Below are 17548 nucleotides of genomic sequence, written 5' to 3'. Positions count from 1 at the left end.
TACGACGCAAATTATCTTAAAAAACAATGCTGTCTACTGTTAAAACACTGTCAACCCGCATAAAGATTTCTGATGAACTTACATTAAATTTTAACGTTACAAAACGATAAAATATATTGTCATTTTGACAGTGTTTTAACAGTAGACAGCATTGTTTTTTAAGATAATTTGCGTCGTATTTTGGGACTTTACCATAAAAAAGGGGGGTTGTTATGCACCGGTACCATAAAAATTTCGAAATTTTTCCATACATTTTTTTTCCAAATACGACGCATTTTACTGTTAATCTAATGTTGCATTTTTCATCCAAAAATTCGTCCTGACTATAGAAAACATCATACATTAATAATAAAAACAGCAAGCATTACAATGCATTGCACAGTAAATTTACAGTGCTTCATGGTTTTTTTCCCTACTAAATGGTACTGTAAAAACTATATTCGGACAATGAAATAAATAAGCACTACAATGTAATACACAGTGAAATTATATTTTTTTTAATGTTTCTTCTGTACTTAATCTTACTTTAAAAACTATATTTGGACAGTGATATCAATCATTTATACAGTAAATTTAGCAGTATTTCTAAATTGTTTTTTTTATTGCATTTTATTTAAATTTCATTTAACGCTTTCTCTCCACGCCGTTTTCTTTTGAAATTCCGGTTCAATCAAGCCATCCACGGATCGATGGAACTGGTTCACGTTTCCTTTAGTTTAGTTCCAGTGCGTCCACACTGCTCGAAAATATATTCTTGATGAAGCTGAACACGTCGTCTACTTCAATGAACGGAGCTGTCGGCATTCGCGCAATCAGGCAGCACAATCCACGAGAAATTAGCCCCTGCAGAAAAGAAAAAAAAACTAAATTAGAGATAATTCGCTAGAAATACAAACAACATTGAACGAAAATAAAATTAGTTTGTTAACCCTCTAATGCCCAGAGCTATTTGCTTAGCATTAAAAAGTACCCCGTTTAATTTTGGTCCACTCAAACTCCGGTTGTTGGTCCTTTTTTTCTTTTGACTTTTTTTAGTTTGTACGATGATTTAATGTCAAACGAAAAACTGACGAACTGTCATTTTTTTATACAGAGCTCACGGGCACTAGAGTAGTACGGGACAAAAGTACGCATGGGACAACGTTACGTTGATCTTTTTGATACTTTATTTTTACCTTAAAAGCTCATATTCGGGTTTTTTACTTGATTTGATGGAAGATTGTGTAAGTTATTCAGAAAAGTCACTTTTCGGCCATTTTGATCTAATATTTGAAATTTACAGAATAAGGTTTTACAAAACTTCAGGTTCACAAAATCATTGAAGCCATTTCACTAGTATTTAGCCTAGCCAATTACTTTGCTAATCATAAAAGATTTTTTGTAATTTCTCTTTTTCTGATTCTGATTCAAAATCACTGAAAAATAGTATTTCTGCCAAAATCGAACCAAAAATTAAAACTTATGCAAAAATAAAACGGTTTTTAACCCTACAAATTAAACTTTACTTAGTTCAAGAAAGTCAATATACTATAAAATTATCTTTATTTGGTGTTAAAAACGACCCCCCATTGAAAATTAGATGAAAAATTTAGTTTTAAACAAAAAATAAGCGAAAATTTTTTTTGCCCGCGTGGTGCGTACCTTTGCCCCACATACGGGGCACTTCATTTTTTTAGCAATTGGGTCCTAAAATGAAGCTTAGATTGTTGATATTATTGTTTACAGCGATAAAGCTTATTTTTCTGAGTACAATGACCCTTTGTACGACCACAAAGAGTTTAAAATGGATTTTTAAATCAATTTTGAAAAATTAACCTCGCGGTCCTTCTTGACAGAAAAGGTCCTACTTGACAGGTCTTTCCAAGGGGACCATAGTTGATCCATCGAAAAAATGTTGTCTTGCCAAAAAAATTTTTTGCATTAAAATGAAAAAAAGTGATTATAAATGGTTTTTAATCGTGTTTTTTACCGTTGTACATAAAAATTTACATAGGGCTTTAGTACCCAATTGCCTGGTTTTCGATATACAAGCGATTTGAGGGAAATCCTAGTACTACGTGGTAAACATGTCGAATCTGAAATATTTAATGGTCATCGATGACAGAGTGATGGTCATTAAGTAGCTACCTTTGCCCCGCTCTACTCTATTATTACGAATATCGAGCTGACAAAACAGCAACATGTAGTTAAACATTCTGCCCAGTTGCTGTGAAGCTTACCATGGCTTTTCAAAAAGTTAAACTTCATGCTGCACGCACACACTCTTACTTTTAATTTCTCGTTATTGTAGTGTTTGTGAGCTCCGTGTAAAAATGGTGTCAAACTTAAAATGGATCCCGATGGTTTGACTACAGCAGTATCAAAACAGAGGTTTCAGTGTATAATAATGCAACAAATGTTTTCACTTTTACCCACAACATCGAATCTGTGCAAAAAAAAAAAAAATATAGGTGGCAGTGCGTGGCCGAATGGTTACGCTGTCCGCTTTGTAAGCGGATGATTCTGGGTTCGATTCCCATCTACTGCAACCTTCCATCGGATGAGGAAGTAAAATGTCGGTCCCGGTCTTTGTTGTTAGGCCGTTAAGTCATTCCAGGTGTAGAAGTCGTCTCCATGCCATAAGTACAAACAACGCACCAAACCAAGCCTACTCCGGTGGAATTGCTGGCGGCGGTTGGACCCGCAATCCAATGGTGGGGTGGAAGGTTCCTTGGAGTAGAAAGAGGTTTGGATGCTCTCCCCATTCAAGCCTTCGGACTCCTAGGTTCGAGCAGAAACTTGCAATAGAGACCACAAACGACCCGGGGGTCGTTAATGTGGATGGTTTGATTTTTTTAGGTGGATCAATCGGACCGCGTACTGGACTCACAATCCAGAGGTCCGGCGGCGAGCGCCATAAAATTCTAAGTGTCAATTTTTCGGGGCTTCGTTCCAAGCTATACCCTCGTACACTTAGATGCCCAGTGCGGCGAAGTCATTGCAGATAAAAAGAAGACACTAGTGGTTGGTACTACAAATAGTGCACCAGAGCACCACTAGGAAGATGATTATTTTTTTTTTAACATAAAAACTCGTTCTTCGAATTTATTGGTACAGTTGTTAAAAATGATTCAAACAAATTTAAAAAAAATCATGTTCTTTCTTTGAAGATGTTTCTAAGGGTTGATTTTTAAAACCCAGGCATTTTCAAATTGTCTCTGATATTTCTTGTACAGAGCGGATTTGTTAGCCAGAATTTTGCTACTTCGATCTTTCGAATTAAAAATCACGAAAGCGGTCGAACTAATGTTTACAATTCTACCCCATTGTTTGCCAATTCCCGAGCATTTTGTGTCGTGCTTTTGACAGTTGTCAGTCGTTCCAATTAGGTTTTACGCCGACTCGATTTTTAGGTTAGAAATTTGACAGTTCGGCTGCACTGTTTACATTTTTTGCACGTGTGTCTAAGTAAAAATGTGTGTGCGTGTACGCTCGTGACGTCACGCTGTAAAACCTAATTAGCGAATGCAATGCTATTCGAATTGAAAATTCCGCTCTGTACTGGTTTGATCTAATTAACGAAAAAAATACTTTTTGACTACATTTCGCAATTTTGCAGGTGCTTAATTTTTTTATGAATTCTACATGAACACCTGTAACTTAGGTTAACGTAATGGGGCCGTGTCTCTGCCTTCCTCATAGAAAAAAAAAACAGAAAAAAATCCCAGGCACAAATTTCACTTCACAACCCAATACTCACTCGTGGTTGCTAAACTAATCGTCGCCATTCGGGAGCCGTACCGGATCCGTCGCCTGGTGGATCTGTCTAGTCAACACCAGCACCAGCACCGGGAACGCGTTCAGGACCTTTCCAGCGCGTCCTTGCACGTCATGGCGGCTCCTCCTAGAAGACAACAAACACAAAAAATGTGGTTAATAATTATTATGACAAATGCCAGCTGTGGGATGAGATTCCGCCCCCCTGAAATTACACCGACATCAAATTACTCACCTGCAATTTTTGTTGCTTCACAACAGATCAACCCGGCGGATCTGTCCAACAGGTCCAACAAACACCGGGAGGTAGCTCCGGGAACCTCGCCTGGAACGCGTTCAAACAAGTGCCGGATGCCGATTACGCGGAAATAACCGAACCAAAAAAAAACCAAACGGCGACGCGAACACGCGCGAGTGATAAAAAATGACAGCTCGGCGCTCGCTCAACCATGGTGCGTTCGTTTCTTGAGCGTCGGCTGCACATGTTCAGTGTGTCATGGTGCGTTCATTTTAGGAGTGTCGCACGGGTTCGGTGTAATAGTGCGTTCATTGTAAATATTATTTTTTAAAGTTTAATGTTAAATTTAAATGTTACAATCGAGATTAATATGTTAAACTGTTAAAATGTTAAAATGTTTAAATGTTTAAATGTTTAAATGTTTAAATGTTTAAATGTTTAAATGTTTAAATGTTTAAATGTTTAAATGTTTAAATGTTTAAATGTTTAAATGTTTAAATGTTTAAATGTTTAAATGTTTAAATGTTTCAATACACTCAACCCCCGGTGGTTGGTCACTTTTTCGTTTGAAAAAACAAACTAAACTGTCACTTTTTACACGACGCACACTATCAAAACGAACGTTTGGTAGTGTATGTGAACTCCATGTAAAAGGGGTGTCAAACTAAAAAGTGACCCCGTTGGTTTGACCAAAGTTGGTATCAAACCGTCGGAGTTTGAGTGTAATAAAATCAAAAAAATATAAAGTTTCAGAGTATCAAAACTTCACAATGTGTAGAAGCAATCAAACAACATTTAATTCTAAAATGTAAAAATTTCGAAAAAATCTAATATTTTTTATGTTGCCATATATTTAGTATTATTTTATGAATATTTTATTACTGAAATATTTCTATTTTCGACTCTTTTGATATTTTAATATTTATTTTTTTAAATATTTCAATGTTTTAATATTTTAACATCTTAATTTTTCAATATATTTTATAACAAAATAGTTTATTTTTCTAGTATTTCAATACTTTTAAAATGAAAATAGTTTAATATTTTAATATTTAAGTACTTTAATATTTCAATAATTTGATTTTATTTGATTTGAGCTTGTCAAAATCGTTTGTAATGTTTTGTATTTAAAATATAACTCGGTTTTCAATACTTTAATTACAAGATTCGCAATATTAAAAAAAATTACACTACGTAACTATAACATTACAATGAAACTTACTGTAAAAAATAATTGGAAAAAATGCATTATGAGATTTCCAATAACAGAACCATAATATTTGCTGTAACGATAAATTTTAAGGTAGCTCTATCGGCATTCCAATAAAGTTCGAAAAAGTCAACAATAAACTTACCATAGATATTATAATATCTATTGTAACTGCATGATTTTAACAGTGCAAATCATCATATAATTTTATGCGGGAAAATGACAATATATTTTATCGTTTTGTAACGTTAAAATTTAATGTAAGTTCATCAGAAATCTTTATGCGGGATTTGTTAGAATGCAGGATAATCCACAAAACTTCTTATATTTTTAATTGTTTTTTTTTAAGTCACATGCACTGCCATTTGCCATTTTTTTCATTAAAGAGATTTATCAGGTACCATTGTGTTTTTGAAGCATTTTTATTTTGATTGGAAAGCTCTAATTGTGCTCTTTTATTATGATCACTAAATTATAACCTGGTAATCTTCTCTTACCCAAGTATGTAGCATCATAACTCAAAAAAGAATAAACAATATTGGTTTTGTAGTCAGACATATTCAGTTGATTCTTGACTGCCCGATCAGACGGTAATAACTAAATTCATGCCATATCAATAACAAATACTGTTAAAATAACAGAAAATGTTATGGAATATTCTTGAAAAATCCATTTTTGCATAAGACTTTAATAACAGTTTATGTTATCATAACAAAATTTGTTATTGGTCTAATATTGGTTGAAAGCCAAAACAACTTGGGAATAACATTTGTTGTTATGGAGACATAACTCCAACTGTTATTGGGATGATCGGATTAGTTGTTAAAATAACAAAAAATAATAACAAAGATTTGTTCGAAGAATAACGTAAAATGTTATAAGTCTGTTATTACAATAACAATCCAATAACAAAAAAATCATAACGACGAATAACAAATCCTGTTATAAATAACATAAAATGTTATTGGCCTAGTATTTTCAAATAACAAAGAATGTTATTCCCAAGTTATTTCCGTCTTCTCGGGTGCTTCCTTTTGGCTTTATTTATGTACCCTTACAATTCAAATTTGACCAAATTTAATCTAGTTTATGCTGTAAAAAGAACACAAACAGTCATATTTTATCCCGATATTGAAAATAATGTTTCAGGGAAAAAATTACGAGGTTCATAAAATGATTAAAAATGATAATCACTGTTTTTGTAAATCCGGAAAAAAATCACTGACAGTATAACTCTTCCATCAAATAACCAACTATTATAATAATCTATTACTTGGGACTCAATATACGCATTTTGTTTATTTTGTTTTGTATTGTACAAAAAATCAAGGTGTCGCGGTTTAAGATACTTGAAACTGACAAAAAATATCTAAAAAAGTTGCAACCATTGAATATGTTAAATACACTCAAACCCCCATGGTTTGACACCAACCGTTTTCTAACAGACGGGGATAATTTTTAGTTTGACACCCCTTTTACACGGAGTTCACACACACTACCACACGTTTGTTTTGATAGTGTGCGTGTGCGCCGTGTAAAAAGTGACAGTTCGTCACTTTTTAGTTAGACTTTGACCAACCAACGGGGTACAAACTAATAAAGTGTAAAACGAAAAAGTGACCAACCACCGGGGGTTGAGTGTATATCGATTATCGTAATGTTTACTATTTCTCTACGAAAATCTGAAAGTGTTGATCCTTAGGCAAACTATTTTGATATCGTTGCAAATTATCGTTGAACAAATCTTAAGATTGCAGTACCGAAAAGGACATAATAAATAATGTATGATAAAATTATAGAATTTAAATTTGTTTTTCGAATATTATTCAATCGTTAAAAATTTCACATTATGTATATGTCCCACGCCAATATGACGGAAGGTGATTATTATGATATTGTCCGTGACCTAGAAAATATTTGACATGTGGATTTTTTTTCTTCCAATTTTAGTTTTTTTTTTCATATATTTTTAAGGATGCGCACGATCATCCATTAAGCTTCGTTTTAGGTGTAGATTCAAGAGAATCGTGCACCTTCTTTTAAATACATAGAAAATTTTAATATTAAGATAAATTTTCTAGGTCACGAATATTTCAAAAGGTCCCCTAAAGCGCCCTTTCCACTAAGAATTTTTTTAGATACATTGATTTGATTTGATAATCTCCTTCTGCCATGGCGTGATGTCAATGTACGTCTTAAAATCAATGGAGCTATAAAAAGTTTAAAATTGTTACTTAAAAAACCAAGGTGACTAAGAAGCACAGTGACTATCAAACTATGCTTCTTATAAATGTTAGCCTAAAAGTGAGCAAATTGAATTTATATGTTAAATCGATCATGAAGGTTAGGTTTATTTTAATGATTCGTTCAAAAAATATTTATCAAATATTTAAATATATAAGCTTTAAATAAATTAAATGTAAATTTAAGATTAAGTGATTAAATCCAAATTTACTTACAAAATTGTTGAAAATACCTTCAAAACTGCAATTTTTCTTCTGTTTCAATAACGTTTAAAACTAGTTAAACTAGTTCCCTAGAAACTTTTTTCCGTTTTGTGATTCGAACATATTTTACTTATGAAAAAAATATGACACTTAGAGAGTAATAAAATAAACCTATTTATCAATGTTTTAAAAAACTAGTTAACTAACTTTTGAAACATTTTAAAATATGTGGAGTCATAGTCGGAGTTGGAGCCAACCATTTGTTGAAAGCTGGAAATCGGAGTTGGCTAGAGTTGGTAGGCCAGGTAGGAATCGGAGTCGGATTCGGTTGGAGCTGAAAGCCGGAGCCGGAATCGGAGTCGGCTAATCTCAGAATGCTGGAGTCGGAGTCGTTTGAAAGATGACCCGACTCCGCAGCCCTGCTTTTTAGTATGCAATTATGTTTATTCGTAGCTATAGAACTGACCAAAAACTTTCCAGCTTACGATATGCTTACCGTGTGCGGAAGCTGTAAACTATAGTTGCATCGATGCGGATAATTCGTGGGATTTTTCTCACGAAAAGCTCCGAATAAACCAATTAAGTCGGTGAAAAATGTCATTCTTATCCCGCCAACACTCCCCAATCTTAGAGACTCGCGTCTATCCACACCACAGCAACATATCTTAGACAATCCAATAATTTATCGTATCAGCCGGCATATATGAGGAGCATTCCAGGAGCCCATCATAACTTTACACACGGCGACTGAGACACTTTGGGTGGCTCCTCCTGCACGTCAGGGGCATGCCAATATCACGACGTTCGGGGCCAAACAGTAGCACACTTCGGAAGCTTATTGACTCCAGGATTAGAGCTTTATTAGCCCCCCACCCGGCCGGGAGAGATAGCCTTAATCTGATTTTATGAACCACGAAAGCCCGAAAATGTTTTCGCCCTTTCGGCGCGGGTAAGATGCCAACACACGCTTCTTGGCAAGGTTCTCGATTGGTCCAACCATCACCCGGGGTCGTCTCCGGGTTGGCGTAGCCACCGGCAGACTGGCGTCGTCGACGACGGTGGAATCCCATTTTCAATGTCGTCGTCGTCACTAGACTTGGAGGGAGGATTCTTCTTTTTCTTGTTCCTCTTCCGAAGCGACCCAAAACTAATCCGGACCATCCACGGACCACGAATTGCATTGGTTCGTTCTGGGGGGATATGAACCTATGGTCCCATGGAGAGAGAGGTAGTCAGTGGGTAAAGCATTTGGGGAGGTGAGGCAATCAAAGTTTCGCTTTAACACTGGAACGCCCAACGCATGTCCAACTTACACGGACGCCCAAGCCTCCCAAAAAAGTTGGAACGGTAACTTCAACTCGCTGGTTCTCGGGCATAGCTCAACCAATCGGGACGATTCTTGTTTCCAGTAATTTGTAAGAATGTCTAGATGATCCTAGAACTTTGCAGAACTTAATTTGATCAAATCTGTAATTTCTGCGACCGAAAACATCGTTCCACCTTTTTTCAAAACGACTGCCTCCGCGGAATTTTTGGCGAATTTTTTTTTGTACGCGAAAAAAAAAGTTGGAACGATGTTTTTAGTCGCAAAAATTACAGATTTGATCAAATTAAGTTCTGCAAAAATCTAGAATCATCCAGACATCCTAACAAATCACTGGAAAGAAGAATCATCTTGATTGGTTGAGTTATGCCCGAGATCCGTTGAGTTGAAGTTACCGTTCCAACTTTTTTGGAGCCTTGGGCGTTGGAATGTTAATTTATTCAAAACTGCTACCGTGCGCGCGGCATGTCTCCAGTCACGAACGATCCGCCTCGACTCAAAAGCTCCCTGGTTCACCTCTCTGGAACCACGGTTTCGACGCAGTTTCATGTGTGCGGTGGCTGATGTGGTCTTTTTTGGACCATAATTGCACGACCGGGTGAGATGGAACGAGTCCCTGGTTGGGAGAAAGAATTCTTGAGTTTTTTTTGATAAGGTCCTATAAACAAATGTAAACATTGAGTGTATCCCGCTTACTCCGATGGACTTTGACATTAGGTGTGAAAGGGATACACTCACTGTTTACATTTGTTTATAGGACCTTATCAAAAAAAAGTCAAGAATTCATAAAGTAACATAAAATATTTATAATGCTTTTATTGCACTCTCGGTCGAAATTGCAGCGGGTGTCTGAAATTCGAAATTAATTTCTGCGTGTTTCAGGTTGAGGAACATATGTACGAGTGTGTGGAATCTCAATCATCACGAGTTGGCCTGAAATTGAAAGAAACGATATATTATTGTGTTTGGCAAATGAAATCTCATTTGTATTTTTGGCGAATTTTATTTTACAACAGAGTCTGGTAGAAACATTATTTCAAGATTTTTTTTCAAATTTAAAGTATAAAAACTCATATTCCAACTTTGTGGCATATTTTCTGTCTCATCCCTAGTCTTTCATCTCTCATCTCTCACAACTCAGATCTTTAATGAAAAGTTTGCAGGATTTATCCTAAAAGAATAAATGAATTACAAATTATTCAATTCGGTTTTATTAGTGAATAATCATGTTACAATTAGTTCATTCGCAGTACATAACAGAGTTTTGGAGTTCCTTTCAGCTGTGTGTTAAATCTCAATCCATTTTGGAACGATTATTGCTTGTGACTAAGAGATTACCAAAAGTAAGAAAATTTTTAGAAAAAACTTACTGAATTTGCAAAGGAAAGGGGATAGAAATAGAAAAAGCTTAAACTAGATCACAGTTTTTTTTTATCTATTGTAGATGTGCTTAATCATTAGCTCCCCAAGGGCCAGAAATTGCTCCGCCTTGTTACGGCAGGTCCGGAACCGCGTCATCATCTCACCCGCTTGAGCAAAAAACTCCGGCAAGGTGAAGAGATCTTCTCCGGTTACTTCTTGCTGGGCCGCAGCGCCGCTACCGGCAGCGACCACGCTGGCGAACGATTGCCCCCATCCAGGAGGGAACGCTGAGTTGTCCGCTGGAACCGTACGCTGTCCAGCTGCAGGCACGGTTGCGCTCGTATTACGCTGAGAAGGGTGGGATGCTGCTGCTTTCTTCTTCCTCTTTTCCTGCTCCTCAAGATACGCCTTGCGCGCGACGCATCCGCGGTAATTACCGGTATGGTTGCCGTCACAGTTGGCGCACTTAATGCGCGCCTTGGTGTGCTCTGCCTTGTCCCCCAAGTCCGCCATGCACGGCAGTGCACACTTCTCCGAGAGGTGTGTTTCTCCACACTTCACGCAGCGGGGCGGGAGGTTGCAGTTCCGCGAGCCGTGGCCGAACTTCTGGCAACGATGGCATTGCGCTACGTCCATTGGGTTTTTGGAGTAAAACCGCCAGTTTACCCAAAAACCGTCCAACGCCTTAGTCCGTCGCAGGTCTTGGATTTTGACGGTGCCGCAGTCGAAGTACAACAGGTACATAGTGTGCGTACCTGTGACTGTTGTCTTGCGCGAGAGCACTTTTATCTCCCGTGGCGTTATTCCGGCACCCGAGAGGTGTTCCTTCAGGTCGGCGATTGGGCGGTCTTGGTAACCCTGCAGGACTACCTTAACCGCGGTCTTCTCAACTCGAATGTGTAGAACTTGAAGTTGCTACACTGTGTAGAACTTGAAGTTGCTACACTGTGTAGAACTTGAAGTTGCTACACTTCAGTTCTTTCACCACCAGGTCGAAATTCTTTTTGTTGAAAGTAATCACTTCACCCAAAGGAAAAATATATCTCAAAATCTACAACATTGGATTTGCTGCAGAAAATGTCATATTTTATAACATTTTTTTGCAGCAAGCCCCTAGATCATTTTTGCCCGCGTGTAAACATTTCAGTGATCTGCAGTTCTCACCAACACATATAACGCTGGCCCGTCCCCGAGCAACACTCCAAAGAGAAGCATATGTTGGTGCTCTTTCACTCACTTTTCATCAAGCGTCCATGGCGCGGTGGTAGCGTGTCGGATCAATAATCAAGAAGTTAGTGGTTCAATCCTCGTTCTGTTAAGGGTTTTTTTTGTGACATACAACCAAAAAGCCGTCGGTAATGTCGATAATTGTCGGTAACGGGCAAAAATGTCATACCCCTATATCGCAAAAAATGCATGAGGACAGTTTTCATGCAGAGTCTGATATACTTTCATGCCGCCATGCATCACAATCATGCGACCGCCGTTTGGGTGTTGTACTTTCGATTTTCCAATTTTCAGACTATATTGGAGGCCTTCCAGCAACTCGTCAACATCGTCCGCCAACGTATCCAAAACAAAAATTGGAGCTGGTCGCCGTTCCTTCGGAGAATTATCTTTTTTTGTCGTACTACCTTTTTTGCGTGCACGTCCATCGTCGTCGTCGTCGGTAGTGCTGCTACCGTCGGTGTTGTTGTTGTTGGTTTCCTCGTCACTCAGTCTCGCGAACTTGTTACTGGTTACTGGGAATGTTGGCGGATGTTGATGCGCCACCGGTCGACAGATTGCCGGAAGTACCTGAGCGGAGTCTGCTTCTTATAGGGCTGCGATCCTGGACACGGTAATTAGCGTGCAATAACTCCGGATTGAAACCATCAGCGCACACGCTCCCCTGCGCGATGGCGGACGACACGGCGGCGTTGTTTTGTTTACCTTTTTGCACTCGGCCGGTAGACGAACTTCGCGGGTTTTTCGAGGCCGCACTCGAACTGCCACAGCCACGGCCGGCCTTCGGCATGCTGGTGGAGCAAACTCGCGGGTAATCACGGTCGATTGCGGCGGAAATTTCGAAAAAAAACTTTTAGAGCTCTGAGCACTTAACTGCTGCTTGCTCTGGAGGATACACGCAGAATGATTACAAATTATTTTTGTTAAATTATCAATTAGACTTTTGAAGCCGCCTTCAACTCCGTCAATTTCATAGCGATAGCGTTCCCGCTGAAGTCGATATCTTCTCCGCAGATGAGCCCAAACGTGTATGGCACAACGATGTGGCAACAAGCGCGTGACTAGAAGAAGGCTCTCCTCATGAAAAAAGAAGGCTCTCTTTATGATATGCTTCGCGAAAACCGGCTACCAAGCGCGGCATTTGTTACGGTCGCCCAAGTGCCAAAATCGAGCGATAAATAATACTTAATCCAGAGTCGCAGAAAAGACGCAGAATGCTGGGGCCAGCAAGAGAAAACAACGTTTTAACCACTCATAATTTTGAAATCGCTACTCAACGGTATGGTGCGGGAGCTACTGTTTTTCTGTGGTTTGTGTACTAAAAGATGGGGTAAAATAGGACAGAATAAATATAACTAAAAAATGGTTCGAGTAATGAGCATAATTTTGATTATAATATTTTTTTATATCAACAGCAGATATTTTTTTAAATTTTGAAATTAATTTCGAAACACATCTAAAAATTAAAAAATAACCCTTTCTTACAGTAGTTTTTTTCCTTGCAACACAAACATATTTTTTTTAAATTTTACTGTCATCAACGGGGGTGACATGGGTGTTTGGAAGGCCAATGTAATTTTGTACGGGTTTGGCAATATTTCAGAATACGCTTTAATGGTAAGATTTATCATACATTTCCGTACTTTGGTAAATGTGATAAGTCTAAGTACAGTTTATCAGTATCTGAATTTGTTTTAACCATGTGAAATAAATGTTTTGTTGAATCGATGCAACATACTTCTTAGTATGTGAATTTTTAAACTGTTAATATTAATTGAAATTATCTCGAGACGGTATGCGGTACGACTCATTCTATTTTAAATGATTTCTTCTAAAAAAAAAATTGCTTTCCGCATAATTGATCGACGCCACCAATATCGTCAGCACAGCCGACAACAGTAACCCAAACTGCGAACAAAGCTAAACTTCGTTTAACTCGCCGCGATTAAAGCAAGTAGCTCGATTAATGCTCAGTAAGCAAAACCTCAGTATCTCGTGTGTGAGGGTCTGGGGGACTTTTCGATTACAATAAAATCAGAACGTTTTGGACAGTCAAACTCAACACTTTGGAGTGATTAATTAAAAGAAACCCACCCTTTCATAATGGACGTTTTATAACTCATGTTTTCGCTAGCTTGAAACCGAAAGAAGAAAGAAATGTTGTGCCAAAGATATTTTTTTGTAAACTAGCAAAAGTCTGGAACTATAAGCAAGCCAGCCAGTTATAATATTTAGAGAGCCTATATGGAGAGGCGAAATGTCACTCTCAGGGTTCCAATCGAACTGTCAAATCGGGGACTTACAGTATGTAAAAAAAGTATTTACACCCCTCGGGCACTATGCACATTTTGTGATGAAACATGTAAACAATTTAATGTTGACATAAACCTAGTACGGGAACCGTGGTGTAGGGGTAAGCGTGATTGCCTCCCACCCAGTCGGCCTGGGTTCAATCCCAGACGGTCCCAGTGGCATTTTTCGAGACGAAATTTGTCTGATCACGCCTTCCGTCGGACGGGAAGTAAATGTTGGCCCCGGACTAACTTTAAAAAAAAGGTTAGGTCGTTAGCTCAGTCCAGGTGTAGGAGTCGTCTCCCTGGGTCCTGTCTCGGTGGAGTCGCTGGTAGGCAGTTGGACTAACAATCCAAAGGTCGTCAGTTCGAATCCCGGGGTGGATGGAAGCTAAGGTGTAAAAATAGGTTTGTAATTGCCTCAACAATCAAGCCTTCGAACACCTAGTTTCGAGTAGGAATCTCGCAATCGAGAACGCCAAGGCAATGCTGTAGAGCGAATAATTTGATTCTTGATTTTTTGATAAACCTAGCACTACGTTTTGTTCAGAAACTCATGCCGAACATTTTGCTGCAAAAAGCTCATGAAAAGATATTTTCTATAAAAAGTTATATAACAAATATTATTACAAAAATAGAAAAGGTGCAAAAAAAGTTTGTACACCTTTCGAAAAATTAACATAAATAAAGTTATTTGTTGACAAATCACCCTAAATCCAGTCTCCTAACTCCAAATAGGCATCCTTGACTGATTAAAAAATAATTTGGATTGAATATACAAATTACTAATTACTTAGTATAAAAGTTTATATAACTCTGGAAATTCTATATAAAACTTATCTAAACTTAATTTTGCAAACTTTAAATTTAACTAAATGTCAATATATTACCATAGAATTGCAAAATAAACATTCTGGAGTGGGTATAACACCGTTTTGGGGGTCTTTGTATCGCTAGAATAGATTTTTCGTTGGAATTTCGTACCAACCCGGAATTACGTCGTCGGAAAATCCGCCGGCATCCGAACCGGTCCACAATTCACAAGTTAACCTATGTGGCATTGAAAAGGGCATACAATTTCCGATCTTTTGATACCCATACATCTAGGTTTTCTATAAAACCTACGTTTTTAAATACCTGGGCAAAAAGTAAGTTTGATCCACGAGAACAAAAATTAGGAAATTCCATACATTTTTGGCAGATTCCTCAAACGAAACCATAACAACGTTTTAGCCTAGGTATTTAAAAACGTGGGTTTTATATTTAGAAAACCTAGATGTCCGGGTATCAAAACATCAGAAATTTTATGCCCTTTCCGATGCCACATAGGTTGACTTGCTAATTGTGGACCGGTTCGGATGCCGGCGGATTTTACCACGACGTAATTCCGGGTTGGTACGAAATTCCAACGAAAAATCTATTCTAGCGATACAAAGATCCCCAAAACGGTGTTATACCCAGTCCAGAATGTTTATTTTGCAATTCTATGGTAATATATTGACATTTAGTTAAATTTAAAGTTTGCAAAATTAAGTTTAGATAAGTTTTATATAGAATTTCTAGAGTTATATAAACTTTTAGGAGGATGCCTATTTGGAGTTGGGAGACTGGATTTATGGTGATTTGTCTACAAATAACTTTATTTATGTAAATTTTTCGAAAGGTGTACAAACTTTTTTTGCTGCTTTTTTATTTTTGTAATAGTATTTGTTCACCCAACTGGCAGTCGCATGATTGTGATGCATGGCGGCATGAAAGTATATCAGAATCTGCATGAAATCTGTCCTCATGCATTTTTTGCGATATAGGAGTATGACATTTTTGCCCGTTACCGACAATTATCGACATTACCGACGGCTTTTTGGTTGTATTTCACAAAAAAAAAACACTTAGCAGAACGAGGATTGAACCACCAACTTCTTGGTTATTGATCCGACACGCTACCACCGCGCCATGGACGCTTGATGAAAAGAGAGTGAAAGAGCACCAACATATGCTTCTCTTTGGTGTGTTGCTCGGGGACGGGCCAGCTTTATATGTGTTGGTGAGAACTGCAGATCGCTGAAATTTTTACACGCGGGCAAAAATGATCTACGGGCTTGCTGCAAAAAATGTTTTAAAATATGACATTTTCTGCAGCAAATCCAATGTTGCAGATTTTGAGATATATTTTTCCTTTGGGTGTTATATAACTTTTTATAGAAAACATCTTTTCATGAGCTTTTTGCAGCAAAATGTTCGGCATGAGTTTCTGTAGTACTAGGTTTATGTCAACATTAAATTGTTTACATGTTTCATCACAAAATGTGCATAGTGCCCGAGGGGTGTAAATACTTTTTTTACATACTGTACGTGTTTTCAACTGGTTCAGTCAAATTCGTGCCTGTATCGTGAGCATTGAAGTTACGGAAAAATAAGCGATTTCAGTTCAATTTTCTTCAGGCTAATAGAATTTACAGTTTTGTACTGCAAGTACAAACAATGGATAATGGCTTAACCGTGAACAAAATCTTACAGAAATCAGTTTTATAATAAACATTTTTTCCTGTTCATGTCTGTTATAATCAGAAATATCTAATTTTTAACTAGACATATTCAAAAGACGTTGCCACTATCTTTCTAAGGTTAAATAAATTCAACTGGTTGGCCCTGCCCTCTTAAGATCCACCTGTGTCCTGTGTCGCAGTCAGTGCGGTGCGTCTCAAATCTCCAAGGGACTTGACGGTCGAACGGTTCCAGTTTCAACCATCTCACTTAAGCTACACGCCTTCACGGCTTGACATTCCATCAAGTCCAGGCTCTGAGTAGAAATCAGACGAAGACAGATTCCATTCTGAAATTTGATACTTTAATGGCATTCCACTTTTCCCTGCCTTTCCCTCGGCCCTTCCACAAGTTTGAATCATGCGTGATGTGCGAGGACGATCTCGGTTCCATGTTGATTGGTAGCGAATGGAAGAACCTGCTTTAAGTTCACTAAACACGCAGGGATGTGATTACCACCGCTAATCACTTTAATTCATCAAGAAGCTACCCAAACCAGATGATTATCACACTCTTTATGGGTCCCGGTTCTTCTGCCGAAGGAGACTTGAGCTCAAATTACGAACCCGTCACAAGGACAGGTCATTTTTGTCTATCTGTTCGATGATTTCAAAGGTCTGAAGCTCGTTGCTCAGAAAAGGCCAAGAAGATGGTTGTAAAACAATAAAAGTGTTAGAGCTGGATCTTTTGTGTGGCTTGCCGAGGGTTAACCAGTCCAGCATGGCATGGAGAGTAGAGGATTTGCTATTGGCATCGAGCCATAAACGAGCCAACTTGTGAAGAACGGTTCGGAGATATCGTTCTTGGGGGCGTTCCAGACGTGGTAGACTTTGCGGTGGACTAATCAGTGTGAAGGGATGTTTGGTCGACGAGACTGCCGAACAATCATGAGGCCAATATAGTGGCGAGGCCAGGATAACTAATTTTACAGCCTTGTTTACCTCATTGGTGGGGTTTTTGGTTTGAGTGAGAGGATAACGCGAAACCATTCGCCATGAGATGATTTCGATGAGTTTGGTGTTCCTTCTATACACTTTGGCAACTCAATCGTTGTCGCAGATGTAGGCGTATCCTTATTTATTAACATCATTACTACCTTTATGTTGGTCGCTGACTTGACTTTTGTCTGTAGAAATTTTCTTGCTTGGC

At 38.0% G+C, this 17548-nt stretch overlaps 1 long non-coding RNA gene across 1 annotated transcript; it reads right to left on the bottom strand.

Annotated features, from left to right (window-relative positions):
• Positions 1 to 513: 513 nt before the first annotated feature.
• Positions 514 to 4169, bottom strand: LOC120423053 (uncharacterized). Its single transcript, XR_005606198.2, has 3 exons — positions 3992 to 4169; positions 3740 to 3883; positions 514 to 843 (listed from the first exon to the last, which is right to left on the bottom strand). It is a non-coding gene; the product is annotated as an uncharacterized LOC120423053 (long non-coding RNA).
• Positions 4170 to 17548: the final 13379 nt, after the last annotated feature.

The sequence above is a fragment of the Culex pipiens genome, chromosome 1, assembly GCF_016801865.2.
Source record: "Culex pipiens pallens isolate TS chromosome 1, TS_CPP_V2, whole genome shotgun sequence".
In the NCBI taxonomy this organism is placed as follows: Eukaryota; Metazoa; Arthropoda; class Insecta; order Diptera; family Culicidae; genus Culex; species Culex pipiens.
The sequence above is the reverse complement of the archived record's forward strand: the minus strand, read 5'-3'. Positions and strand labels throughout refer to the sequence as shown.